The 13,168-nt window shown below is 40.8% G+C and overlaps 1 protein-coding gene across 2 annotated transcripts in view; it reads left to right on the top strand.

Annotated features, from left to right (window-relative positions):
* ARB2A (ARB2 cotranscriptional regulator A) overlaps positions 1 to 13,168 on the top strand; it is a 253,900-nt gene that overhangs the window by 5,897 nt on the left and 234,835 nt on the right. The gene's annotated exons all lie outside the window — the stretch shown is intronic.

Genomic DNA, 13,168 nt, shown 5'->3' with positions numbered 1-13,168 from the left:
TCCCTTAAATGAAATATATTTTGGCTTATGAACAGGCGTAGTGGACCTCATTCTTCTTTTATTTCTGCTACATTCTGGGAGTTAGTAGCTCAATTGTACTTTGCAGCTGTTGTACACCTCTGTGCTCAAAGGAGAACTGTCTTGGTTTTTAGAGCAATATAACTGCCTGTCCGAGGTGATGGACAAGGCAATACTGATTGATCGTGTTGTCAGTGTGCCAGGTACGCTCCAGGTTGTCTTGAATGTCAATGACTGAGCCCAACGGGTAACGCGGTGGTTGTCAGGTTTTTTTCAAGTTCTGCAAGCTGGGCTTCATAAAGCCTCAAAATGCAGAGTTGAGTGAATTCATATTTGTGCATAGCACCATTAGTGCATAATACATGCAAATCTCAGTCTCATTACTTAACTGAAGAAGATGCTAAACCATATTCTTTCTTTGCTTTCTTCCTTCTTGTCCTAAGTGCTGGAGTATAGCCAAGGAACTGTAAAAATATCTAGCTTTTTTCCCTAACAAATGACCATGTAATTCCTCTTGCAGAATGTTTGTTGTAAACCCATCTCAAGAAACAAGATGTTGAGTAAGTGGACTAGATTTAAATAAAAACAGGCACTACATTCAAAAACAAAACTGAAAGTATTTTCAGAGGAGACGTGTGTGAACAGAAAGACTGGGTAGTGAAAGAGCCGTTATATAAAGGCATTGTGGAAATGCAGTGAAATGAGGGATAAATAAGTGTGCTTGTGTACACAATCTGTGTCTCTCTTGAAGAACAGTAGTGCGTGTACTGAAAGAGCGTCCCGTCACTGAAGCATACAATTAAATCTTGTGAAATAGAATCTGAACGGCTGGGAATTGTGTATCTGGATGTTGATAACTCCCAAGCTGCAAGGCTGTGTTAACATCACTGCACACCTCCAAGCCAAGGAGAAAGATGTCGGAGCAAGGATAGCCATCAAAATTGACAAAACTTTATAAATGCAAACTTGGGTTTGATAAGCGCCAATCAATAAGTCAAAAATTAGTGTAGGTTTCTTGATATCTTGTTTTAAATGTTTGTATTTTGGAGTAGCGGAGTTTGAAATCTGGAAGAATAAGCTATTGTCTATCACAGTGATCATTTATTGAGTCCTTCTTTGGCTTTCTCTGCGTTTCTTTCTTGCTGATGTTGGCAAATCAGGCTAAAAAGTTTTCAGGCAGCTGCTGTATGTTCCTGCCTTGTTCTGTCACCTCAGTTGTACCAAGTAATGAACGGAATCTGAGAATTGGTAAGTTTAAAGTATACTCTTAAAAAAAAAAAAAGGGAGGGAAAAGAAAGGAAGGTGGTTTTAACTCAGATCAGGTGCCTATTCTGGTTTAACTCAGATCTGATTCCCTGAACCAGTTTGCTGTGCATTGCTACGAACAGTTCTGTCAGCACAGCTGAGGGGGTAGCGTGGGTGGGGGGTGGGACCGCTTAAGTCATTTTGTTTGGGAATATGTCCTTTGATTCGAAGACCTGGGGGCAGGAACGGTCTTTGTTCTGTGTTTGTTCTCTATGACACAGTGGGGTACTTGTTATCTGTCTGGATGAAGTCGAACACAGCTTTCCCTTGGGTTGGATTTAACATTTCTCAGCATAAGAAATTGTCCTCAATTTTTAGAAATTTCAAGCGTGTTCTGATAATGGCAGCATGAAAGCTCCAGGTTATCTCACTCGGTGTTATGTCCACTGTGATAATGAAACTTTTATTTCCAACAAGATGCAATAGATGCTTAACCGCCGTGCTATGTGAGATCTCGTATCTGTAGCAAACCCCAGCTAGTGTCCTGACTTGTACTTTATTTCTTAAGACATGATTTTCTGTTGTTAGTGACTCAGGAACAGACAGTGACATTTTTGGCACACAGTGCCATTTATTCTCCATTGTTACTCTTTCTAAATAGGTTATATCTCTCAATTTCTAGCATTACATCCATGTGAATCATCTCGCCAACTTCACTGATATCAGATAGGTTGAATGTACGTTCCTGCAGGAGTGCTTTAAGTTCTTGTTCAGTATCATTCTGGGAGCAATTAAAGATTTTTTAGAAGTTTTGTCTTTTCATTCTTTGTTCTGTTAGTTCTGTTCTCCTTGTCTGTCTTTCTGGTGAATATTTAAGTAGTCATAAAAATTAGGATAAATCCCTAAGGAGCAATTGTGAGAGGACCAGAGCAAAATAACCAGACGTTTGATTTCTTGCCTGTTTGAGGTAGTTGGTCGAGGGAGGAGGGGAGAAATGGAAATATGCTGAGATGGGAAATCCAGTTCCTTAATGATACCAACCCATAACTCCATTTTCTTGGTATGAGAGAAAAAAAAATAATACCTGGTTTGTATCACACTGAAATTGAGTTTTTCAAAGCTAGTAATGCATTCCTTTGAGAAGCTCGGATTTTGCCTACCCAGTGCTGTCCAGCGGAAACATTTAAAAGAACATTGTTTAGAAAATTCCTGAGAATTGCCATCTTTAGAGAATACTACTAACAGGAATGTAAGAAAGCTTTATACCTGTGGTGGCTTTCCAGAAAAGGAGCATGGTGTAGATTACATAGTGTTTTAAATTTGTTTACTCATTCTACATTGCATTTATCTACTGTTCTTTAGCAGTGTAGGATAGCAGATAAATATATTTTGGTGTTTTACTTTGTGGGAAGTGTTGCTAGATGTACCTCCAGAAAATTTACCATGAGGGTGGTCAAACATGGGAATGGGGCCCAGAGGAGTTGTGGAATCGCTGTCGATGCACGTGTTCAGAGCTTGACTTGACAAGGACCCAAGCACCCTGTTCTGATAAGACCTGCTTTTTCAGGGGGTTGGGCAGGTTGACCCCCAAACACATGCTGTGGTACAGTGCCTCTGTGTTTTGAGAAACACAATGTTCAGCAAGGTCTACTTTTGTGTCAGGTATTTTTAGAATGTAAAAATCTCCAGTGATTCTACCTCTGCAAGACATGCTGTGCCGTTTTTGTTGTTTGGACATGTGCCCTAGTGCCACAGAACAACTGAGCCTGCTTGTTCCACCACCGCACTGTGACCGGTGCAAGTGGACAAATGGGTACTTTGGTCTGAGGAAAATGCTTCAGGCTTTGTTATTCCCATTCTGTAATGGCAGCATGAGTGAAACCAGAGGACTGGAATGCAGTGGACGAGAGGAAGTTTGGAATGAGGAGATGAGTTGGCAGCATCTGTGGGAAAGCACTTAAAATGAAAGGATGAACAAAGACAGCATGGAGAGGGAACAGAATGGCACTAGAAGCTCTTGGGGTGGAATGAGGCCAGGTGGGACTAGCAGCTTGTGAGAGAAACAGGAGAGCATGGTTGAGAGGCACTTAAATATGGGGGAGGAAGAACTGAGATTGAGAGAAACAGGAGGGTCATACTTAAAGCTGGAGAGAGAAGGTCAGACAAAAAAACTGAATAACTCCTTATCAAGTGAGCACCTTCATGCTGCACATTGACAAAGGCAGAAGTGCAGGGGAAAAAAACAAATGTAATTGTGCCTTCGTTTTGTTAGTGACTTGGATGATGACGGTGTAGAGAGTGCATTTATTAATTCTACACAGAGTACTAGACTGGGAGAGGAATCAAGTTCTGTGAAGAATAAATTTAGAATTTTAAAGGACTTGGAAAAAATAGTGAAGCAATGTAAAAGAAATAATGCCATTTAAAAGGACCAATGCACAGAACTGTACTTAGATTAGATAGTTCCCTACATAAATACGAAACAGCAATAACTCTAGAAAAAAGAATCCCAGATTTTTAGGTGAATCATAGTCTGAACATGCGTCAGTAGCACTGTGCTGTTGCAATAAGGGATGTATAGAAGGGACATATTTAAAAATCTCACGTGATAATTTCACTGTACTGCACATTGCTTGGGCTTCATCAGTTTGGGGCATAACATTTAAGAAATGGTTTGAGCCCGTGGGAGAGTCTTCCAGGGGAAAGCAACAAGAATCTTCAGAAGTCTGGGGAAAAGAAGTGCAATGTGGAAAGAGTAGTTTGCTCAGAGCAGAGGAGACTAAGAAAGACATGATAGTCTCCAGATATTGGAATGGATGCTACAAGGAGAAAGGGCGTAAACTTCTATGTGTCATGAGGTAAAGGGCTTTAGCAAAAGTTAGGAGAAATATTCTCGTGAAAAGTATGGTTTGACATTGGAATAGATGTCTGTTAAAGGCAAAATACTCATACTGTGTCAAACAGGGTGGTTTAGTTGTCAGTAGTACTGGGGGGTGTGATTTTTCTGCAGCAGCTGGAGAGTGTGCGCTGCCATCCGTCTTGCGTGGTGAGGAGAACTTTAACTTTGGTGAGAGAGGTTTCCCCTTGCCTTCCTTTCCTCAGGGCTGTCAACCACAGTTGTAGGAAGCAGAGCAAAAGGCAGGAGGTCTGATGATTTGAATGTTCAAGGATGAACTTAGCTAACATGAACTTAACTTCAGGGAAGTTGTGGAGTATTCGTCAAGGGTATTTTTAAAAATAATTTTTAGACAAGACCACACTGAACAGACGCTTAGATATAGATGACACTAACTTACAGAAGTAGGAGAGGATGAGGTGACAACTTTCCTCTTTGTTTTTGTTTTCTCCACATTGTTTTTTTGTATAAGACTGGCGTTCAGTGCATGGGTGCTGAACTGAGTTTGTGCAGGCGACCTTAATTTTGATATTCCCTGGCACCTGTAGGCATAAGTGTTTTAGTAGTCTCTTTGGGTGAGGAAGACACATGTATTAAGCATGTGCTATAATCTAAGGAAACACAATATGGACACTTTTTAGGGTTTTATTCATCTGCAGCGTGATTTTAAACTAGCTTGAAGGTGTTTTAATGCGCTTGAAAGAATGATTGCCAACAGAATGAGTAACATCCAGTTTTGTCAGGTTTCACAGATTTGTCATGGCTGTGGCCCTGGTAGTTTTGACAGATTCATGATGATAAATTTTGGCTGTTTCACACAAATTGGAGAATGAGAAAGGAATTCCTAAGAACACGAAACTGAAACCCGTGAGATCACAAGCTCTAATTCTTGCTTGGCCACACACTGCTCTTGCGTCCCGTGTTATAAGGTACTCATTGCTATTGTGGGAGGTGACTAACCTGTAAATATATGTATACACACACACACATACTTTTTCATATTCATTTGTTGTGCATGTTTAATGTTTCTTATCTTCAGTTTCTTCACAGAATGGCAGAGTGGTTGAGATTGGCAGGGACCTCTGAAGATTGTCCAGTCCAACCCTGGTACGCAGAGCAAGGCCACCTGGAGCAGATCACTCAGGGCTGTGTTCAATAAGTTTTGAGTATCTCTAAGGTCAGAGACTCTGTAACCTCTTTGAGTGCCTGCTCCCGTCTTTGGCCACCCTTAGAGTAAGAAAGCTTTTCCTTGTGTTCAAATGTCCAGTTTGGGCCCATTGCCTGTTGCCCTCTCACTGGGCATCACTGGGAAGACTCTATCTCAGTCATCTTTCTTCTCCTCATCAGGCGTTTAGTTGGTATTGATAAAACTCCCTCCCACCCCACCACGAGTCTTCTCTTCAAGCTGAACAGTCCCAGCTCTCAGCCTCTGCTCAAATGTCAGATACTCCAAGGCCTTTAACGTCTTTGTGGCCCTTTGCTGGTCTTGCTGCAGTAATTCCGTGTCTCTGTTGTACTGGGGAGTCTGCAACTGGACGCAGCACTCCAGATGTGTCTCAGGAGTGCAGCGTAGAGGAGAAGGATCGTGTCCCTCAACCTGCAGGCGATGCTTTTCCTAACGCAGCCCAGGATGTCATTGCCAGGATGCTTTCCACTAATTTGTTTCTTTCGGTCTCATTTTCAACTTCTGAGCAACATTAGATACATAGTCTAGAAAGTGTTTCCTACTTTCTTATAAATTTTGGATTTTTCCTTTTCCAAATTAGAGTAGCTTGAAATAATATTCATTATGTTCTGTACAGTTTCAGAGACAGTAACACAAAAGGCGTGTCCGTTGGAATGCGGAAATTTGCTTCATCTGATTCCTGCAAGATTGAGAAATATTTTAAAGTTGAGTAATTTTTTGGACTTATTTTGGGTTGCTTTCCCTGTAGTTTATTCTAATTCCATTATAGTTAATTCTCATGGAAGTTAAGTGTCTGACCAGTTAAGACACTTTTACTGGCAGTGTAAAAATAATATTTGTCTGATGAAAAGTTGACATGAAGGTTGAATAACGCAATGGATTGTTGACCCTTGTCCCATAATTACTGTTACTTTATCGATAAACTCTGTTGTAGCTGTTAGGTTTTTCAACTACCAGGCATTTCAAATCGGTAAACTGTGTTTAACAGCAGCATTCCTTCTGAGAAGGCATCTTTTCACAGTCTGAAAGAGTTATGAAGGGTCTACTACTTCCTCTGTAATTTAATGGTTAGCTGTTGTCTTTTCTAAGAGTGCTTGTTTATTAAAGTTGACCCAAAGAACGATAAAGAGGTTTTAAGGGGAGTCCTTTGTTACTAATTTTAAGTAATATTTGGAATGATAAGGAAGTCGTAGAAGATAGGAGAAGTGCAGATGGTCTGTTGGTACTTGGTAGAAGAGAATGGTTGAATCCAGACAATAGTAGATTGTTTAGCTGGCTGTCACAGCTTGGGTAAAATAAAGGGATCCCGATAGGAAATTCTATTAATAAATAATTGACAATTAATCTATTAGTAAATAAATGACAGAATAAACTCTGCTTGTTGAGATAATGAATTTGCTTGGTTACAGTTACCGCTTCAGTATAACAGATTTAATATTTTGTAAAGGAGGTACTTCAAGACAAATCTCATTCAAACTTCAAGATTATTTAGCATCAGTGAAATAGCCACATCACAAGGAACTTAATGTCTTTCTGAACAAGTTGTATGTAACAGTTTTTAAGAGTGGTAGCCTTTAGTAAATACTGCGTAGGTATGATCTTGGGAAATAATGTTAAATCATTAGGAGTAACATTTGTTTTAAACTTAAGATTGGTGAAATGATAAATAGTGAAGAATTTATTTGATACTATCCAGTTTGGCAAGTTAGGTCTACAATCTAAAAACATGAATTTAAAAAGCAATTCAGGTTTTCAGAGCTGAAACAAGGAAATCAGGAAAAATGGGAGACTTCCTGAGAAGCTGCCACTCCAGCGATGTTTGTCCTATGGAGTTTGGCTTCCATAGTGCTGTCAGTTTGGACTTAAAAAATGGAAGGGGACAGAGAAACTGGAAAAAATTACTTTGCGTTAGAATCAACATTTCTTAGAAAGAGACTCTGCTACACTTGTTTAGTTTACCAGAAGAAAGAGTTATGACTTGACTGTAGCATCTAATCAAGTGAGGAGGAAATAGAGAGACAAAACGTAACGTAGGAAGGCATAGTAATAACGAGTGACTGAATCCTGAAGCCAGAGTAATTCAAAGTGGAAACAGAAGTGTGAAAGGCACTGACTGGCCTTTCAGACTGTCACAGCTCTTAATAACTCTTTAGCTCTTAATAACATGAACTTTGGAGTGGATGCCTTTCTGGAAGAACTGCTGTGGTTAAGCACAAGTTACTGGTTTTGGAAAGTGGTAACTGAAGGAAGTAAAAGGCCTCTGTTTCACAGGAAGTAATTCTGATGGATTTTTTGGGCCTGTCTGGCCTGAAACTGTGAACCTTAAAAGCAAAAATCGTGAATTCCTGATGATGCTTTTTTGTCAAACTAACTTGCATCTCTAGTGTCTTTCATCCTACTCATCTGCTGCTTTTGTCTGCGCCTTTGAGTTTGGCAGTACTTGGCTAAACTCTGCTCTGTCACGCCGTCTGCACAAAATTTAAGATAGTTCTCCTCCCTAGGAGGGATTAATTCAAACTGGTAAGAAATGCAGTGTTTTTCACAAAATAGACAAAGAATTTTACAAGATTGTTTTGGAACGGTTGGTGAAGTTTCTTTAGCCCTTGTGCTGGAGTGGTTACTGCTGGGACAGATGTTTAAACTTGAGACTAAACCGAACCATTTGATACATCTGTTCAACCTCCTTGAAGTAGTTTATGGTAAAGCAGAAGAAACAGATGTCCTACAGGAGGAGAGGCTGTGCGCAGAGCGCTAAAGCAGATTTCTTGAGACACAGAGACACACAGTGCAAAGAGGAAGTGCGTACACTGTGGGAATTTGGGGTGCTTTAGTCTGATTCTGAAATAAGATATCTTGGTGATGAACTGATGTCTTCAGTAGCCCTGGATGCTCATTTTGGTTCTATATGATTTGATTCCACATAGCAGCCTTCTGTTTGGGATATTTCTTTGTCATCCAAGTATCTGTGTTAGATGCAGAGTAGTCAGGCAGGGTGGTGATGTTTAGTCTTTCCATGTGCGCATTCTGGAAGGTGTTGGAGGGAACAGGTATGTCTAGAAAGCTAGGTGCACTTCTTACCTTTTCCTGGTCTGTTTTTGTACACCTCCTCAGCACAGAGTCTGGAGTAGAATTAGAAATACCTCGCTGTGTGCGAGGATCTGGGCTACAGACCTGGATTCACTGAGTTTCCAGCCGACTTGTCTTTTCTTTTCAGGAGTCTTCAGTTCATGGCTCTTCTGAAAGTTGCATTATTACTTAAGAGAAAAGGGGGAGAGAAAAAAGGTGGTTTTAAAGTACAAGACACATATGCATATGTCTAGGGTTTTTTAGCGGCTTTTAATGGTAGCCTAAGCAGAAATCATTTCCCTAGGGTTTTCCACTCTCTCTCTTCTTCTGTGGCTGTCCTGCAAATTACTTTAGTGTCTCTCCTAAGAGAAGGCTCTTTTAATAGTCTTCGAGTTCTTCTGTGTTCAGAGGCCTTTTTCTCTCCCAGCTGACCCATGGGATTGCTTGAGAGAAGATGACATTAAAAAAAGATTAAAAATTCTGGCTTTGTCCTGTAACTGCTTAGTATGTACAGAGATTAGGTGATTGAGAGTCCGCCTTCTCCACCCTGTCTTTCAAACCAGAATACCATTAAAACCAACAGTGTAGTGCAGATGATCTTAAAATATAATCTAAACCAGTTTGTTGATTTTTTTTGTAAACTGTCATAGGGCAATTTCAGATATATTATGAAGAAATATTGTGCCAAACCCTTATGACTTATCCTTGTGATGTACAGTGACAGGAAAATCTGATTCTGTAATCAAAAAGCATTTCACACAACTATTTGGCAAATAATTATGTTGCTTCAACATTTCTTTTTGTCCCCATCAGTTGAGATGCAGACCTATGCACTAATTCAACAACACACTACGAATCTTGCACTGCATATGGCATTTTTAGATGTTACGTGGGCTTTTTGTCAGGCTTCAATGGCAGGATGTTCTTCATAAATGTTAATTCCTTGAATTTTCCCTAGCATCTGCTGTTCATGGAGGATTCTTACTGGCCTTTTGGAGGCAGTTAGTGGTGAAAGGTGTCTTGAAATGAATGTGCTGCTCATCAGTGTAAGCTCATCTTGGGTGCTGAGTTCAGGAAAGCTAGGGAAGGTTCTTCAAAGTTCTTTTGAGAACAGGAGTCCAACATTTCATAGGTCTGAGCATTGAAGGAAAGCGTTCAGCTGAGTGTCCTGAAAATGGCAAATATACAAAAAGAGCTTATCTGAGAACATTTTGGTTTTTGGGAGTAGAGTAATATTCCACAGGAACACCTACAAATACCTCCTCTGAACAGAGTTCTCTAGGTGGCATTCTCCCACCTTCACTGCAGGATCACTTTTTCTGTACCCAGAGTTGCTTACCTGGTTGCCTGAACAGAAGTAGGGTTCTGAGTACACTTAATTATTGATATTCTGCATATTTAAGAAACTATTTTATTATGTATTATTGTGTTTTAACCCCTGTAGGCAGCCTAGCCCACTCTCCCTGGCAGTTTAATAGAGAAAGGAAAAGCTGCTCGCACAAGCGAAGCAAAATAAGCAATAGCAGGTATTTAGCCATGTCCAGGAAAGCAGGGTTCCATCACACATAACGGTGACTTGGGGAGACAAACACAATGGCTCTGAATGTCCCCCACTTTCTTCTTCTTCCTCTAGTTTTTACTGCTGACCGTGACACCATGTCGTATGACGTATCCCTTTGGTCAGCGGGGTCAGCTGTCCCAGCTGTGCCTCCTCCAAACTTCTTGTGCACCCCCAGCCCAATCTCTGGTGGGGAAGGGTGAGGAGCAGCAGAGGTGTTGGCTCTGTGCAAGCACTGTTCAGCAGGAACTAAAACAGCCTTGTGCTACCCACCCTGTTTGCATCACAAAACATAGCCTCATACAAGCTGCTATGAAGAAAACTAACTCTACCCCAGACAAAACCAGTACGTGTATTCAAAGCTGTTGCTACTACAGAAGAGTACTGTGTTCAGCTCTGGGGTCCCCAACATCAGAAGGACATGAACCTGTTGGAGCCGCGCAGATGCTGAGAGGGCTGGAGCAGCTCTCCCGTGAGGCCAGGCTGGGAGAGCTGGGGCTGTTCAGCCTGGAGAAGAGGAGGCTCTGGGGAGACCTCGTGGCAGCCTTCCAGTGCCTAAAGGGGGCTGACAGGAAAGGTGGGGAGAGACTCTTCAGCAGGGCCTGGTGTGGTAGGACAAGGGGTCATGGTTTTAAACTGGAAGAGGGTCGATTTAGGTTAGACATAAGGAAGAAATTCTTTACTGTGAGGGCAGTGAGGTGCTGGCCCAGGTTGCCCAGAGAAGCTGTGGATGCTCTGTCCCTGGCACTGTTCAAGGCCTGGTTGGACGAGGCCTTGGGCAGCCTGGTCTAGTGGTAGATGTCCCTGCCCAGGACAGAAGGGTTGGAACTATGTGGTCTTTAAGGTCCCTTTCAACTCAAACTGTTCTGTGATTCTTTGGTAATGTTGGACCTCATGTTTGGCTGAGAAGGGCAACATGTTATAAACCTCCCAGAGGCTGATTTTTTATATTCTGCCTCTTTTTATATTCTTTTGATATGTTTATTTGATCATATTTACTTGCATGTGTTTATGAAGATAATTTCCAACATTTCAAGAAAGTTAAACTGAAATAATTAAAATTTCAGCCGGTGGAATCATGTTGACTCTGCCTTGTGTAAACAACTGAGTTGCTGGCACGGTTGGGATGCTAATGCACGTAGCTTGTCATCTTCTGCTTTCTGAGCTTACAGGGTGAATTACACTGGAAGGTAGCTGCTGTGCAAATAAATCAACCTTTAGTGTCAGCTGCAGTTGTGCACTTTATCAGCTAGTTCCACTGCCGTGTGGTAGAATGTGAAGATGTGCTGAGATTCAGGGAGTTTAGGATCCTTGCCAGTTTCTTTCTGTTCTCGTGGTTAAAGATCCTGCTCTTGTAGCATTTATTACTCCCTTCCTGTGCGTCTTCCCTCTGGCTTTTTGCAGCTAGATGGAGTATGCTTTAAGCAAATAGGTGAATTTTCTGGAAATTCTGATAAGTCTGAATAAGTCTGTATTAAACGTGTGCAAAAGGCAATTTTTGCTTGAGTGGATCTGGGCAGGCTTTACGGGTAATGGCAAGAGGCACACATGGCTAAGCTGGTCCTCTGGCTAAATTTCAGATCTCTGCAAGATGAGGATGCTGTAGCTGCTTATTAACATCAGCAGAGCTGAGCAGAAGATACCGTCTCTGAACCTTCTTCTTATTCAAGAGCTAGACATTTTAGCTGAACTTTTTCAAAACCGTTTAGTCTAAAGCAAACTGGAAATAATTGGCTTTCAGAGCTGAAGTTTGGCAAACCTATGAGCAGTTGAAAATAGGGTCTTATAAGTGAAGGAAAGTGAAGTGCAACCTTAATTGAAGCAGTTGTTACTGATGTCGTCTGTAGTGCCCTAAAAGCTGGAATAGATAAAATCTAATTAGACAGAAAACACTACTAAGATTAAAGTATGTATTTTTTGCTTTGTTGAGCCAGTACAGAGAAGGGACTGGAGCCAAGCTGTCACCGAGCCATCTCTTTGAAGAAAACTGGATCTTACTCAGTCATCAGCCACATTGCACACATCTAACCCGTGCCTGTCCCTGGCTTGCTTGGGATGTCAGTTTACAGAGAACAAGAGTCTAATTCAGTTGTTTTCTAATAAAGCAGTGCAATACAAAGAAGCATTCTGATGACTCCTTTTCAGATTACTATCCAATAAACTTGGTGGACTTGTGCTGTTTGAAAATACTTGTGGGTTTTCTTCTTATGTTGCACCTGTGGTGGGTTAGCACTACAATTATTTATTTATAGCCTTTATTTGGAACATTTGTTAGCATTGACTTAATTTCAGATATTGCTAATGTAGAGCAAAATAATATATTACATTTTTCTGCAACATTTTAAGCTGCATTTGCACAGTGAAGATGGTGGAAGTCTGTAGAAATCTGTGCATGTGTGTGCTTGTTTCAGAGTGGGCGTGTATGATACAGTCTCTGCCTTGATTTGAAGGCTAGGACTGTTGTACAATCACAGGCTCGGTGGTCCAAAGTTCCAGTACCGCTTTACAAACAAGAACATGAAATATTTGTGTATTCCCTTAGGTGTGCAATAGTCTGTTGGATTTGTTTGGTGTTTGGTTTGTTTTGTCTTTTTTTTTTTTTTTAATTTAATGAGCATTTGTTTGTGAATCCATCAGTTCTGTAGTTCCATTAGTAAGGGTATGATGTAAAAGCAGCCTTTTTGTCTCGTGTGGAACCATGGAACCAGAATATTTCTGCTGTCAGAAGTTGTTTTGAGTCTTGCTAGGCGCTGAGTTGAAGAGGCACAGAATATGCATAAGATGTTTTGTGGTAGAATATCTTAAGCTTACATGGGAAAACAAAATGCATGCAGATAAATATACGTTCTCTTGACAAGAAACTTATTTACTGTATGTATTTCTTCAGATGAAGTAGTAACTTGCTTTTTAGGAAGTATGGGTGCTGTAGCTAATGCAAAAAAACAATCACAGAAAAGGCATTTTTAAAAGTAATTTTACAGGAAAACACGTTTAAAATCATCTGCATTTATTATGAGAAACTTGATGATGGTATTTGTGAATGGTATGGAGTGGTCAGAATACGTGCCTGAAGATCGCTGGGGCTTGAAGCTGATGCCCAGAACAAACTGCAATTCCTGTGTTTGCCTATAAGCAGTTATTCAGAGAGCTTTATAATTTTCCCACTGTTCATATCTGCCCCATCAGACTATAGTTGATT

The sequence above is a fragment of the Chlamydotis macqueenii genome, chromosome Z (assembly GCF_036417535.1).
Source record: "Chlamydotis macqueenii isolate bChlMac1 chromosome Z, bChlMac1.mat, whole genome shotgun sequence".
Lineage (NCBI taxonomy): Eukaryota > Metazoa > Chordata > Aves > Otidiformes > Otididae > Chlamydotis > Chlamydotis macqueenii.
Note: the sequence above shows the minus strand (reverse complement) of the source record. Positions and strands in the feature narration are given on the sequence as shown.